This window comes from Malus sylvestris, chromosome 17 (assembly GCF_916048215.2).
Source record: "Malus sylvestris chromosome 17, drMalSylv7.2, whole genome shotgun sequence".
Taxonomy (NCBI): Eukaryota; Viridiplantae; Streptophyta; class Magnoliopsida; order Rosales; family Rosaceae; genus Malus; species Malus sylvestris.
Window position 1 is genome coordinate 2,167,213 of NC_062276.1, and position 14,254 is coordinate 2,181,466.

Consider the following 14,254-nt stretch of genomic DNA (forward strand, 5'->3'; position numbering starts at 1 on the left):
TTCTACAAGTACAATGCCTCCTTCAAAAGCTTCGACATCTCAAGCTTGAATAACTGATCAATGAATTCTCCTTCTTGAAGTTTACTTCCAATTTTCATTTGGTTTGAAACTTTAATTTCTATTGGGATTGTTAACTTCTATTTGTTTTGGTTCGTAACTTCTATTTGGATTGTAAGCTTAATTTTCATGATGAATCTTGATGCTTCATTTGAATTATTATGTGTGTGAATTGTGAATGATGAATAATAAATGAATTTAATCTATAATGTATGAGATAAAGGTACAAAAAAAAAAAAGTTTTGCCCTTGAATTGGGTTAAAAAAACAAAAACATATTTTGTCCCAAAACAAAATGGCAATTACCATTGCCATACCATGCCAACCAAACTTTTGGCAATATCGAACTTCGGTATACCAAAAGTTTGGTACGGTAATAGTAATAGATTTTACCAAACCGAAAGTTTAGTACGGTAATTGGTACAAGGGTTTTGGTACGGTAACCGTACCGAACCCACCCCTACTTAGAATGGCCACGGTCTATCCGGTACAACATAATATCGAGTCATACTTGAATGGCCATGAGATCAGGATCAACAAGGTCCATGGTAACAAGTTTTTGTCATTAGTCAGTATTTATGAAGAACGAAAAGGAATTATATATATTCATCTAGACATACACTATCCCATAATCACATTCATGAAACCAACAATTACATAAAACTCCAACAAGACATGAAAAATAATGCAACATGTGACTGTATATGTATCTGAAAAACACACCCGACACTTGGTCCTCTTTATGACTCATAAGACAGTTCAGCTTAAGTTATCCTTGTACTCTAAACAGAATGTTTGAGGAATTCTTATTGTTAAAACAAATATGTACGGATTGATTAAGGAAATGTAATTATATAGTCCATATACAAATGAATGTTTACATTCTAATAGTCATGAGCATTCCCATTGACTTATTCAAGTTGGGAACTCTTATTATGTAGATGCCAAATACTAATAATGATTAATGAAACAACTAAAAAAAATCCAACAAAACTAAAATGAAGAAACAATTTTTTTTTTAAATACATTGATATTTTTTTACACTAAAAGAAATGAGAGTTCGACAACAAAATTTAAAATTAAAAAAATATTCATTTAAACCCAGTAATTAGTTTTTTACGCTTAACTTTAAAATTTTGTCGCACAAACTTTCTATTTTGCCCTAAAATAAAAAGAATTACAATTATAAAACTAAAAACAAAAATCATAGCAACAAATAAACCCAAAATAAATGAAATTAACTAAAACAAAACACGAATTACACTGCAGTTTGGTATTGTTGTGTTATTTAAAATAAAATAAAATAAAATAAAAAAACTGCTTCTGTTGTGCTGTGAGAATAAACAGTGTAAAATAAAGTTGTTAAGTGTTTGGCAAACTTTTTTTTTTTTTTTTGTAAAAGTGCTTTCAACAAAAAAAATAGTGTCTAAGTGTTTGGTAACTTTTATACAAATTGCTGTGAATATGTTAAATGTAGGGCTGGTTCGAAAAGGGATCCCAAATCTTGAATCGAACATTTTTGGGACGGGAATATGTTCTAAATTCTCGAAATATTTTCGGGATTTCGATTCAATAGGAATTTGACTTCTTGTTAATAGAAGCCCCTGATTAATTCAATTCAAACCTGCAGAAATCAAACATGCAAATCCAGAAATCGAATAAGAGAAATTGACCATGCAAATCCAGAAATCCAATCAACCAAATCCACATAAAATTAATCCAAAAATCCAAATCCAGAAATAATCAAAGCCCTATATCGTAAATCCCTAATTCAACATGCATCCTAAATAGAAAATTAATCCCTAAATTGTAAATCCTCATTCGAGTCGAACTCTAATTCAGAGAGAGCTTCAGAGAGGATAAAGAGGGAGATGGGTCGAGCCTACAAATGAGAGAGCTTCGAAGGTTTGAGAGAGAGCTTCTTACAAAATGGGGCTCTAAGCAGTAGCTCATTCCTCTCTCTGCTTCCCAACACGAAGACTGCTTCTCTCTTCCTCAAGAATCAAAACCAAAACAAAAGCTTTGTGCTTGTCTCCCAACAGACAAGGAATGTACCATCACATACCTTTTCCTTTTTATTTTATTTTTGTGCCTTTGGTAGTGGGACCGAAAGGCTCCTGCTTTTTACTTTTGTTTTTTCTTTGTTCTTTGTAGAGCTGGGAAGTGGGAACCAAAAGCAAAAGGAAGACAAGGATTTCGGAATTTCGGGATTGCCGAATAAATGAGATCTGAAAACCAATCCTATACCGAATATTTTGGTATTTTTCCGTACGGGATTACTAAACTTTGGGATAGTTTGGGTTTTGGGATTTTTGGTTTGGGTTCAGGATTTTTTCGATTTGGTTTGGAATTTTCGAGAATTTTTTCCAACCCTAATTAATGACTAAAAAAGATATGATATATAATGGGATTATAATAATTGTCAAAGAGAATAATGTAGGTGCAATGATTGTAATTTTGTAAAATATGTGGAGGTATACTTGTCATTTGAAAATTTTCATTAACTGGGTACTAATTATTATGCTTTGAAAAAAAACTTTTTTTAAGAAGCATGGTAGACCTTGATTATGCTTTTTTACTATCATTGACAACAATTTTTTTAAAATCACTTTTTTTTTTGTTTTACCAAACACATTTGATATTCCAAATTTTTAATAAGCTATTTTTATAAAAGCACCACAATCCCAAATTAGCCTGTAATTAACCATTACATCTGTCCTAAAGGCTTATCTTTAGCTATGCCCCCTAAAGCTCTATTTTGATCTCATTTTGTCCCATAAATCTCAAAAGTCATTATTTTACTCCTTGAAATTCAAAATTCATTCCACTTTGACATATGTACTCTCTCTTCTCCTTAAAACCTATAAGTCGTTTCCTGAAACATACGTGGGATCCCAACACCCAATAAGACTATACCACATATGCAATAAATTTGATTATAAATCTACATTATGCGTTAACATTCAACAATAAGAGAATATTAAGTTTTAAAAAAAATGAAGAGATTAAAAAAATAAAAAAATTAGTTTTGCGCACCCAAATCAAACTCACATAAGAAACTAACAAATCTAAGACAATATGGAACAAGTTTTAAGTTTTATAGAGACTTTCAAGTTTCAGGGAGAAAATGGGATCAAATTGAGTTCTATAGGGTAAAGTGAAGCGAATTATGAGTTTCAGAGAGTAAAATGACGACTTTTGAGTTATAAAAAGTAAAATGAGATTCAATTGAGTTTCAAGGGGCGTAACTAAAAATAAAGCTACTTTCAAACAACACTCATGCGACGGGTGACCATGGGCCACCGTGGCAACAACGGGGTCCGATTTCGGTTGTCATTCAAATTCAGTCGTTGTATACTCTCTCTCCATCAACCTTGGAGGACTTGTCAGCAAGATCAAGTCCACTTGTACCATTTTTTTGGAAATTGATTTTCACACACTTTTAAGCCTCTTACATACATTTATTTAATCATGACCGTTGATTTCTTTTTATTTATTCAATCTGATGACCATAAATTAAAAGGAGTGTGTGAAACTCACTTTTTCTTTCTTTTTATTTTTTTTTATTTTTTTGATTTATTGGATTTATTGGATTCAAATTTATATGAAGATTAATTCTTTAGAATTTGGGACCAAATTTTTGATTGGGTGAAATCTTTCGAGGATTTGTATTGAGTGGATTTGGAAATTGCAGAACCCAATTGGATTTGGAAATTGCAGTTCCAATGGGCATAGGCAGGTTGCTGCAAGCTTCCAGATCTATAGTTCATCAATGGTGCCTGAGTATTAAGCGGCTTCAAATAAAAAATTTCCCCAGAATAAATAAGAATTGCATTTTATTTTTCATTGCTTATGCCATATATCATCTAATTAGCATATAAAGAAATTTTGGCAGCAAAATTTGATTTTAAATTTGTGTTGCAATCTTGGGTTTATTACAAGAACTTCCATCGAGGCTTTTAGAGTTTTTGGGTATGTGGACGTTAATTTATTTACTTTTTATGGAAAACGATACACACACAATTAACTTCTCACACACCTATGTTGATTTATTCTCGATGGCTATAAATTAAGAGGAGTTTGAGAAACAAAAAATTTTGTGTGACAATGTCGCATTTTCCATTTGTTTAAACTATCAATTTATTTAGGTTTTTTAGCTAAAATGGTCTCTGAGATTTACATAACACATCACTTTGGTCTTTGAGATGAAAATCAATAGAAATGGTCCTTGAGATTGTCCACCATCCATTATTTTGGTCATTCCGTGAAAAACTCCGTTAAGTGTCCCGGAGACTCATTTGAGCAATTTTCAAAGCTTCATAACTCAATCGTTTCTTAGCCAAATTCGACCTATAATATATCAAAATAAAGATAGGAACGTGTAGAACAAGATTATAACTATTTGAAAGCCCAATGGTTGCCGAAGATGGTCGGAAAATAGCCTGAAAGGTGACTGGTCCACGGGAAAACTAAAAAACTCGTCGGAAACTGGGTAAAATTTAAACGTTCATAACTTCTTCAATACTCAACGAACTCAAGTGATTCAAAAACAAAAATCATACTTCTAGATGAGATGAAGAGAATCGTACCTTTCTAAATGGCTAATTCGTAGTGGTTTGGCCAGAAAACAGCTCGAAAGTGGCTAACTCGAGACCAAGACAGCCACTTTTGAGTCGTTTTTCGGCCAAAAAACGGCTAGTTATCCATCAAAAAATATACCATTCTCTTTGTCTCGTTGAGAAGTATGATTTTTGTTTTTGAATTACTCGATTTCGTTGAGTATTGAAGAAGTTATGAACGTTTAAAGTTTACCCAGTTTCGAGTAAGTTTTCCAGTTTTCCCGCGGACCAGTCACCTTTCAGGCTATTTTCCGGCCATAACCGGCAACCATTGGACTTCCAAATAGGTATAATCTTGTTCTACACTTTCCTATCTTCATTTTGATATATTATAGGTCGAATTTGGTTAAGAAATGATTGAGTTACGAAACTTTGAAAATTGCCCAAACTTCTGGCTAGGAGCTCTGAGACACTTAACGGAGTTTTTAACTAAAGGACCAAAATAATAGAGGGTGGACAATCTCAGGGACCATTTCTATTGATTTTCAATCTCAGTGACCAAATTGATGTGTTATGCAAATCTCAATGACCATTTTGGCTAAAAAAATCATTTATTTATTTATTTACAACATTGTTTTGAATGTCAACGTAGGAATCAACTGTATTCGTGAACTGAAATTGATTCATTTTCAGTCACGTCAAATTTTGGACTGCATGTGTGACGCGATAAAACATTTAAATTGTGAAGATATGAGAGATGGCTATGTATATGCAGCAGTATACGAAGCTGCTGAAAATGGGATTGTTGAACTCGTTGTTTCTCTAATTAAAACCAAACCAGATTTATTGTTCAGAAGGAGCTCCGGAAGGAACATATTTCATTATGCTGTTGAATGCCGTCAAGAAAAAGTTTATAGCCTTATATACGGTGTTGGTAAAAGAAATCTCATTACGACTTTCTTAGATGAATCCGACAACGGCATGCTACATTGTGCGGGGATGTTATCTCCATTGGCAAAGGAAAATCTTGATCGTATTTCAGGTGCAGCCTTGCAAATGCAGAGAGAAAGGCAATGGTACAAGGTTAGAATATTATTTTATGTTATTGTTGTAAACTTAATTACATCTATGACCCATGAAATTCAAATTGTGTCACATAATATCCTGAAATTTAACTTTTTCTCACTTTGACCCATGCCGACGCCGTCCAAGAATAATATAAATTCTACCTCATTATATGCTTAAGCTCAAATTGTGTCCAGTTTAATTTATTCCAACATGAGGAACTAAACATAAAAGGAATAGTTTGGTGTTTCAGTAAGATGCACATATATCCATGTATCAAATGAAGCAGCTTTTTTTTCCCCTTCTAATAAAGATCAACATGATCACCTCATATCACTACGATGTATAAGTTTTCGTTCGATGAAATGCACGAGGTAGAGAGTAGTGTGGTTCAACTTTCAGCAATCTCAACTAAAAATAAAGATGGTTTGACACCCCCTGAATTATTTACCAAGAACCACGAGAAATTGCACAAGGAAGGAGAAAAGTGGATGAAAGGCACAACAACTTCTTATACAGTTGTCAATACCCTCATTATTACAATCATGTTTGCTGCAGCATTCACAGTTCTTGGTGGAAACAACCAAGAAACAGGATTTCAAATATTCTTAAACGAAAAGCTATTTGTAGTTTTTGTAGTTTCAGATGCTATTTCGCTCTTTTCTTCCGCAACTTCAGCCTTGATGTTTCTCGGCATTCTTACGTCGCGTTATGTTAAAGATGATTTCCTCACATCTTTACCCACAAAGATGATAATAGGCCTTTCCACACTCTTCATCTCCATCGCGACCATGATGGTTGCCTTTTCTTCTGCCTTATTCATCATGCTTTAGGACAAACCATGGATTACTTATCCAATCATTTTCCTTGCTGGTGTTCCCGTCATTTTATTTATTTGGATGCAATCTCCCCTTCTTGTTGAGATTTTCGTGTCTACTTTTGGCAAAGGAATATTCGATAGGAAAGTCAAACACTGGATATAAATTCTTGATGATGTATGTGATATATTAATTGTGTAAGTTGTAGTAATGTTTGTCACTTCTAAGAAAACTTGTACGCATTGTACACACTATGTAAGTGTTTGGTTCCTATAATAAAAACCCCATTGTTCAATTTTTTTATTTTCTATTTTCGTGTCTACTTCTGCTGATTAATTCAGGGGTTTGGCTAGCCGGGGAAATGACTGGATCCTCATTTATATATAGATAGGTTTAATTTTGATGTTTTTGAGACTCGTAGAGATGGCGGTGCAATTGTGAGTGAGACTGTGTCTTCTAGGAATCGAAAGAGACGTTAACAGGAGATAATTAAAGCAAGGCGTTTTAGTGTGTCATTGAATTGGTCATGGGTGCTTATTCTTCCAAATACAGGGGAACTGAATAGTATATATAGAAACAAAACAGTCATCTTTCTGGAAAGCTTCTCATAGTCATAGAGATAGGCTAAATTCTGCTGTTTTCAGACTTGTTGACAAATAGTCTCTTTAGCTTGTCACTGAATCTTGGAGTGGACTGAAAGATGGAAAATTATAGTAGTCATCAGTGGCGAAGCCACGTGAGGGCGAGGAGTGACGGCCGCCACTCCCCTCGCTGGAAAACAATTCCAGGAGCGGTGGTTTCGCCCCTCTGGTCCCGTCGAAAATGCTTGTTGGTGCGGTGGTTCCGTCTGTGTTCATCTGGATCTGGGTTTGTTGCTGGTACGCAGCTCTGCTGCGTTTGGTTTTATATTTTTCTTAAAAGCCAGACCAAACGACACCGTTTAGTCCTAGTTAAAAAAAATTCCTTTAATGCAACGACATCATTTAGTTATAGAATTGAAAAATAAAATTAATCAGATGGCAGCAGAATAGATCCCAGCAAGCAGCCTTATTCCCCTGCTACCAGACATTAAGGCTTCAACTTCAAGCTTTTAAGCCATCCAAGCCGCAAGCAGCCAGCCTCCAGCCGCCATTCTTGGCCCCCTTTTTCTTAGATGAAGTTTTTAATTTCCAAATTTATGTTAGCCTTAACCCTAATTGCTTATTTAATTTGAAATTTTGTTTATTTGACGTAGAATCATAGAGTAATTAATCAATATGGTTATTAATTATTGAATATGAATATGAAATCTTATAATTATTGATGAATAAACTTGTTATTTAAGTAAAAATTGAATTCTTGATTATTCTCATTGATATTGATTAATTGAATTGAATTTTGTTTAATGAATAATTTATACGATATTGGTATTGATTAAGAATCTAAGACTTTTTTTTCCATAGTATACAATTACATAATGAAATGATACTATAAGAAACAATGCTTAAACCCTCCTCCAAATATTCTAAGTGGTCATCCTTTAAATATTTCAGGTAGTCCTCTTCGACTATTCCGGGTGGTTCCCAACAAAGTGAGGACACTGAGTTTGATGAAATATTGACTAATCTTTTTTAACCTTGCACTCTTTTAAGTTCGTCCCAACCCGCCACTAGTGCTATGGTTTAGTGGTATTTCTCTTCACTTGTAAGTGAGAGGACTTAAGTTCGATTCTCGCCAAAGTCAAATTTGAACCACATTATTGCTAGTTCATTGTCAGGCTTAGCTCATTCCCCTACCCCCTTAGTGTAGATAATATCGTTTGTTCGGAAAAAAAAATAATTTGCCCCTTCCCCCGACAATTCCTGGCTTCGCCACTGGTAGTCATTGAACCCTTTTGGCTCTTTTTTTTTTTTTTTCTAACATTCGCAATTGTTTTCTGTGCATATATTATGCCCTCAATTTCTGACATCAACGGACACTTTCCCCAAATGTGTTATATTCTGCAATAAAAAAACACTTAGTGTTAGGGGTGGAGGTTACCCAAGATCTCATTGCCATCAGGGCCGGCTTTGAGGGTAGTCGAGGTAGGCGGTCGCCTAGGGCCCCCATGTTCGGGGGGTTCCCAAAATTTTTTTATACATCCTGTATATAAAATATAAACAAAGAAAACGTAAGAAACATCACAATTATTTTGTTGGTGCAGTGGAAACGGTTCCACTCTATTTTCATTGGGGTGGGCAGTTTGAAACACCTTGTAGGCATTAGTTTTTGCTTTTTTCAAATCTATGAAATTAAAGATAAATTGCTCTTTAAAATTTTTAAAATTACAAGAATCAAAAGGAGTTAAAATAATTCCATAAATATTAATTTTGAATGAATTTAAAATTTTCAACTTTAGAAAAAAAATAACAAAACCTCATGTGACACACCCCGCCCCGAAGGAGGGCATGTTGGCCGTCACGTGAGAGTGACGTAACCATTTACACAGTTCGGAAGTTTAAATAAAAGAAGGTACATTTGTGAATTCTGTCAGAATACCGTTGAATTCCTCGTGGCCACCAAAGATCTTCTAACTTGAACCTGGAGGGGCGAAAAACAAAATTGAGTGGGTCAGTAAAACAAATCTTTTCAAGACAAGCATTTCTAAAAAGTTTATAACCCCTATCTGAAAAACCTGTATACTTTCCCAGAAAATAAAATATATAAATGTGTGTGTATATATATATATATATATATATATATATATATATCATCCAAAACCTCAATTCACATTCTATCAACACTTTCCAGGAAGAAATATGCCATGCCATGCCAAAATATAATATGAAAGCATCGATATAAATCAGGTGAAAATAAATCAACCGGAGACCCTACAATGGTCTTGTACGGCTGAATCTAAAGCTCCAAATCTCATCTAGCCGGAGTCACCAACTGTGACCTGTACGGCCCCTGCCAGAGTCACCAACCGTGACCTGTACGGCACTACACTGCACATAAGTCGGAACTACCTAATGTAGTCTGTACGACTTAATGGTGTAATAATACGCTCTAGTGCTTCTCTCGTCAATCATTTGTGCACATAATCTAAGGTCACCTACCAGTCGGAACCCCTCTAATGGTCTGTACGACTGGCATGTCGGAACCACCTCTAGTGGTCTGTACGACTAGCATCTACTTGGATCCAAGATGAGCGTGTGATGCGGGTGAATAACATAAGCACTAACACCGGGGGTGCAGGTTATGAGCTATCAACATAAATCACATCAAACAATAAAACTCACCTGATACTCACCTGTGCGTCCACAGCACCATGCAACATGTATGCATCATATATCAATTCATACTTTTCATATAACTCTATACATCGCATTTAAAGCATACTTTCATTCAATTTCGATTTCTGGGAAAACGTCAAGTATATATATATATATATATATATATATATATATACGGAAAACAAAACTGCCCACTCACAGATATGTCGACGTGTCGTAGGTCCCTGAGCCTCCCTTAGCCATGCCCAACGTCTGCATAAGCCTCGCCTATATGAGAAGTAACCGAAATAACGTTATTTAACGCATAAACCAACTCTAGCTAATAACTTCTCATATATTGCTCAAATTGGGTATATGAATATACCACGATGACCTACACAACCTCAGGATCATCACCATATTTTTAAAATAATTTTTGGACTGTTCACGCGCCCCCACGCGCTGGGATAGGCACGGGTCTACGCGCCCCCACGCGCTGCCACGTGCGATGCACACTGACGGCACAGTAACGGCAGTTAGGGAATATTCCGTTAAATCCTAGTATATTCCGTTAGATAATTAACGGCGTCAGTCAACGCCGTTAGCATATTCCGTCAAAACTGACGGAATATTCCCTGTCTTCTCCGGCGACTGTTCGCCGGTTTCTGGGTAATTTTCCAAACATGGTTTCTCACTCGTTTTTCATCCAATTTTCACGAAATTTATGTCAAAATGAAGCTCTTAACTTGTAGAACACATTCATACTAATTTAAAGTTCTAAAAATCACGGGATCTCACCGGAGAATTTTGAGAAAAACCGGCTAAACGTCAACCTCTCGATCCCGACGTCCAATTCGTTCAAACGAAGCACTCCGAGCTTCGTGAGAACCTCCTAGAGCTCGTTATGTGCTTGGATTGTCCTAAAACATAACCATTAAAAAGTTCATGAATAGTGCATGAAAACTGGGGTTAGGGTTCTTAGGGTTTTCGAAGGTCTTATGCTCTAAAACTTGTACCAATGAACTCAGAAGCTTAAATGGAACAAGAATCATACCTTTTTACCTTTGATTTGTGAAGAAATGGGAGGATTTGTGTTCGTCCGTACGTTTCAAAGGAAAGAGAGAGACAGAGAGTGAGAGACTGCGAGGGAGGAGAGAGAGTGAACTGTGTTTGTACCATACTTGACTAATCCCGAAACTACTGAGCACCGGTCAACGTTATACCATCAAGGACCCAGAAGAGTTTCCCTTCAACCAGAAGGCCAATCACAAAGCGACACGTGTCGACATCAGAAGCCAATCACAGCGCGACACGTGTCAACATAAAAAGCCAATCACAACACGACACGTGTCAATATTAGAACAAAACTAGAAACTCTCTTCTATAAATAGGGATCATTCTCCCACAATAATCTCTAATGTCATTTTGTACTAAACTATTCACTAGAACTCATTAAACCAGAGCTTGAACCTATGTATTTGTGTAAACCCTTCACAATTAATGAGAACTCCTCTACTCCGTGGACGTAGCCAATCTGGGTGAACCACGTACATCCTGTGTTTGCTTCTCTGTCTCTATTCATTTATGTACTTATCCTCACTAGTGACCGAAGCAACCAAGCGAAGGTCGCAAAACCTAACACTTTCTGTTGTACCAAAGTCCTAGCTGATTTTGTGCATCAACATTTGGCGCCATCTGTGGGAAACGACACTTATTCCCACTCTCTTCAGCTTTGTCAAGCTGGTTTCCACCACTCGTACACTCTCTTTTGGCCAAGCATCTCTCTCCGACATGGGGAGCGAAAGAAGCCACAGCACACAGAATGACACCCCCGCTGGACCTAGTGTGAAGCAACGAAAGCAAGAAGGAAATAGAGTTACTCTTCAAGCTAAAGTCGATGAGCTAGAGGTTCAGAACAACAAGATAGCGATGAAGAATGAAGTCCTCCAGGAACAATATGAAAAACTTTTCAAGATGCTTCACGAGGCTAGGCAGGCTCAAACACATAAGCTCGTCGCCCCTGTTGAGGTCAACAATCAACTGAATGCCCCCCAACACGGAGGGTCACCGATATCCGACACGGACATCCCTGATAGGGATCGAGCTACACATCAATGTGATAATCAACATGAGACTTCTCTCAACCCAGCTGCTTCAACCCGAAGCAGGAGAAGTAGAGGAAAACACCTCCTCATTGAGGGAGTGGAAGGATCAAAAGCTGTCTATCGTGATTGTCGAGACTTCCTAAAGCAACGTCGAGAGAATCCCATCCACATAAGCTCGAAGATCAATGACCCAAGGGTTTCTGAAAGACTCGGTCCTCTTCCACGACCCAGGCCAGCCGCCAATCTAGAGAATGGGCAACAAGTCCCAAAAGAATATGAAGGTACTGGGGACTCGGAAACATTCCGACATACTCACTCTAGAAGTCAGTGTGGCGAATCCAGAGAAAGATCACGCTATCTTGATCAAACTTTCCTACTTCCAAGAGGCGATGGGGACTTAAAGAAGAAAACTTCGGTGGTGCACGACTCCACTCAGGACCCCCTTGTTCTGCAGCTCCTTGAGGAAGTAAACAAGCTGAAGGCTGAACGTCAAGCCGAGATACCTGATTGGAACCAACCCAGGCCTGGCCCTCTCACAAGAAGGATCCTCAACACTCCCCTCCAAGCGAAGACAAAGCAGAAGCTTGACTTACAGCTCTATACTGGAAGGGAAGACCCGATTGAACACCTTAACCTCTTTGAGTCCACCATGGTATACCGGGGACACACCGACGAAGAACGGTGCCTTCTCTTCCCCTTCACCCTCTCTGGCGGAGCTTTAAACTGGTATTGCCGTCTTCCACCTGAGACAGTAGACTCATTTGAAGAGTTGAGGAAGCTGTTTGTCTCTCAACACATCTTCCAGACCGATCGCTTGCATTCCGCAGATGACTTGTACACTATTCGCCAGAAGCCGGACGAGTCATTACGAAAGTACGCTGGCCGCTTCAGCCATGAGTATTCTCGCTGCGCTGAGGCAGATGACAAGACCGCCCTCAAGGCTTTCACGGCAGGCTTACGTGACTGTTTTTTCAAGTACATGATCAATGCTAACACTTGGAAGACTTACTCTGAGGTGATGACACAAGCTTACAACCATGCCTCCGCCGAGGCAAGGACATATCAAGGGAAACCCCCTACAGTCATCCCTTATCAGCAAGTAGGGAGTGGAGGCCAGATCCAACCGAATGAAAAGACCTCAACCTTCCAAACGGTAGCAGCACACCCCCTGCCTCATTTAATGCTTCACCAAGTCAGCAGACATATCAATCCCAGGGCAAAAGGAAAGATTTCCATCCTCACCAATCTCATTTTAATAAAAAGAATAAGGGGCACTATCGCGATAACTCAGGATATCGTCACAATAACGCCCGTCCCCAGGCAGTCAATGCAGTGGGCCAATCACGTGTCAAGACAGGCCCTACCCCGAGGTATGAGACATAGACACCTTTGAACGCTACATGCGCGGCCATATACCCCAGTATAGCTCATCTGATACCAAAGCCAAAGCCAAGACAGCCAGATTACAAGTCCACGAAAAACACGGGCATGTTTTGCTGCTACCACGAGTATAATGGCCATGATGGCGAGGAGTGCGTCATCCTCCGTGATCATATCGAAGCTTTGGCACGTGAAGGAAAAATTGATCAGTTCCTCCTTCACCCTCCAAGGGATAACCGTAACCAACGCCAGGTGAATGTGATATATTCTATAAGCGGCGGCACACCTATGTCTGAATCTTCCAATAGGGCCATGAAGAACAGTGAACGAACTTTGAGACCTGGCCATCAAGTGTTTCACATGGAAGACATCAGGGGAGGCAAGTATCAAAAGCCTAACTGGGATCCAATATGTTTCTATCCTGAGGAAGAAAGAGGTATCATCTACCCTCACAACGACCTGCTGATCGTGGAGGCTCACATAGCAAATTTTGATGTGAAACGAATCCTGATAGACACAGGTGCTTCAGTCAATATCATGTTTGCTGAAGCTTTCAAGGCACTTAATGTAGTTGAACACTTGCTCGATAGCTCGATTTCTCCTCTGATAAGCTTCTCTGGTGATATCGTGCAACCTTTAGGGAGTATACACTTACCCTTCACCATTGGTACAGGCCCCTACACAGCTACTATTACCACTAACTTCCTAGTGGTCAATTGCCCGACGGCATACAATGTCATCTTTGGGCGCACAGGCATCAATGATCTCAAGGCCATGGTATCCACACATATGTTGTTGATGAAGTTTCCAACCCCTTTCGGCAATGGATACATCAGGGGAGATCAACTTAGTGCTCGATCATGTTACAACACTTCAGTTAAGCAACAACGTCTACCTGTCCCCAAGGAGACCCTCTCTATACATAACCAGGTAGTAAAAACCAGTCCAGATGAAGCCAACTCGGATCTTCATGATGGCAACAGTCAACCCAACGACCCTCGAGATGACTCATTCACCCAGCAAGCACAACCCGCTGAA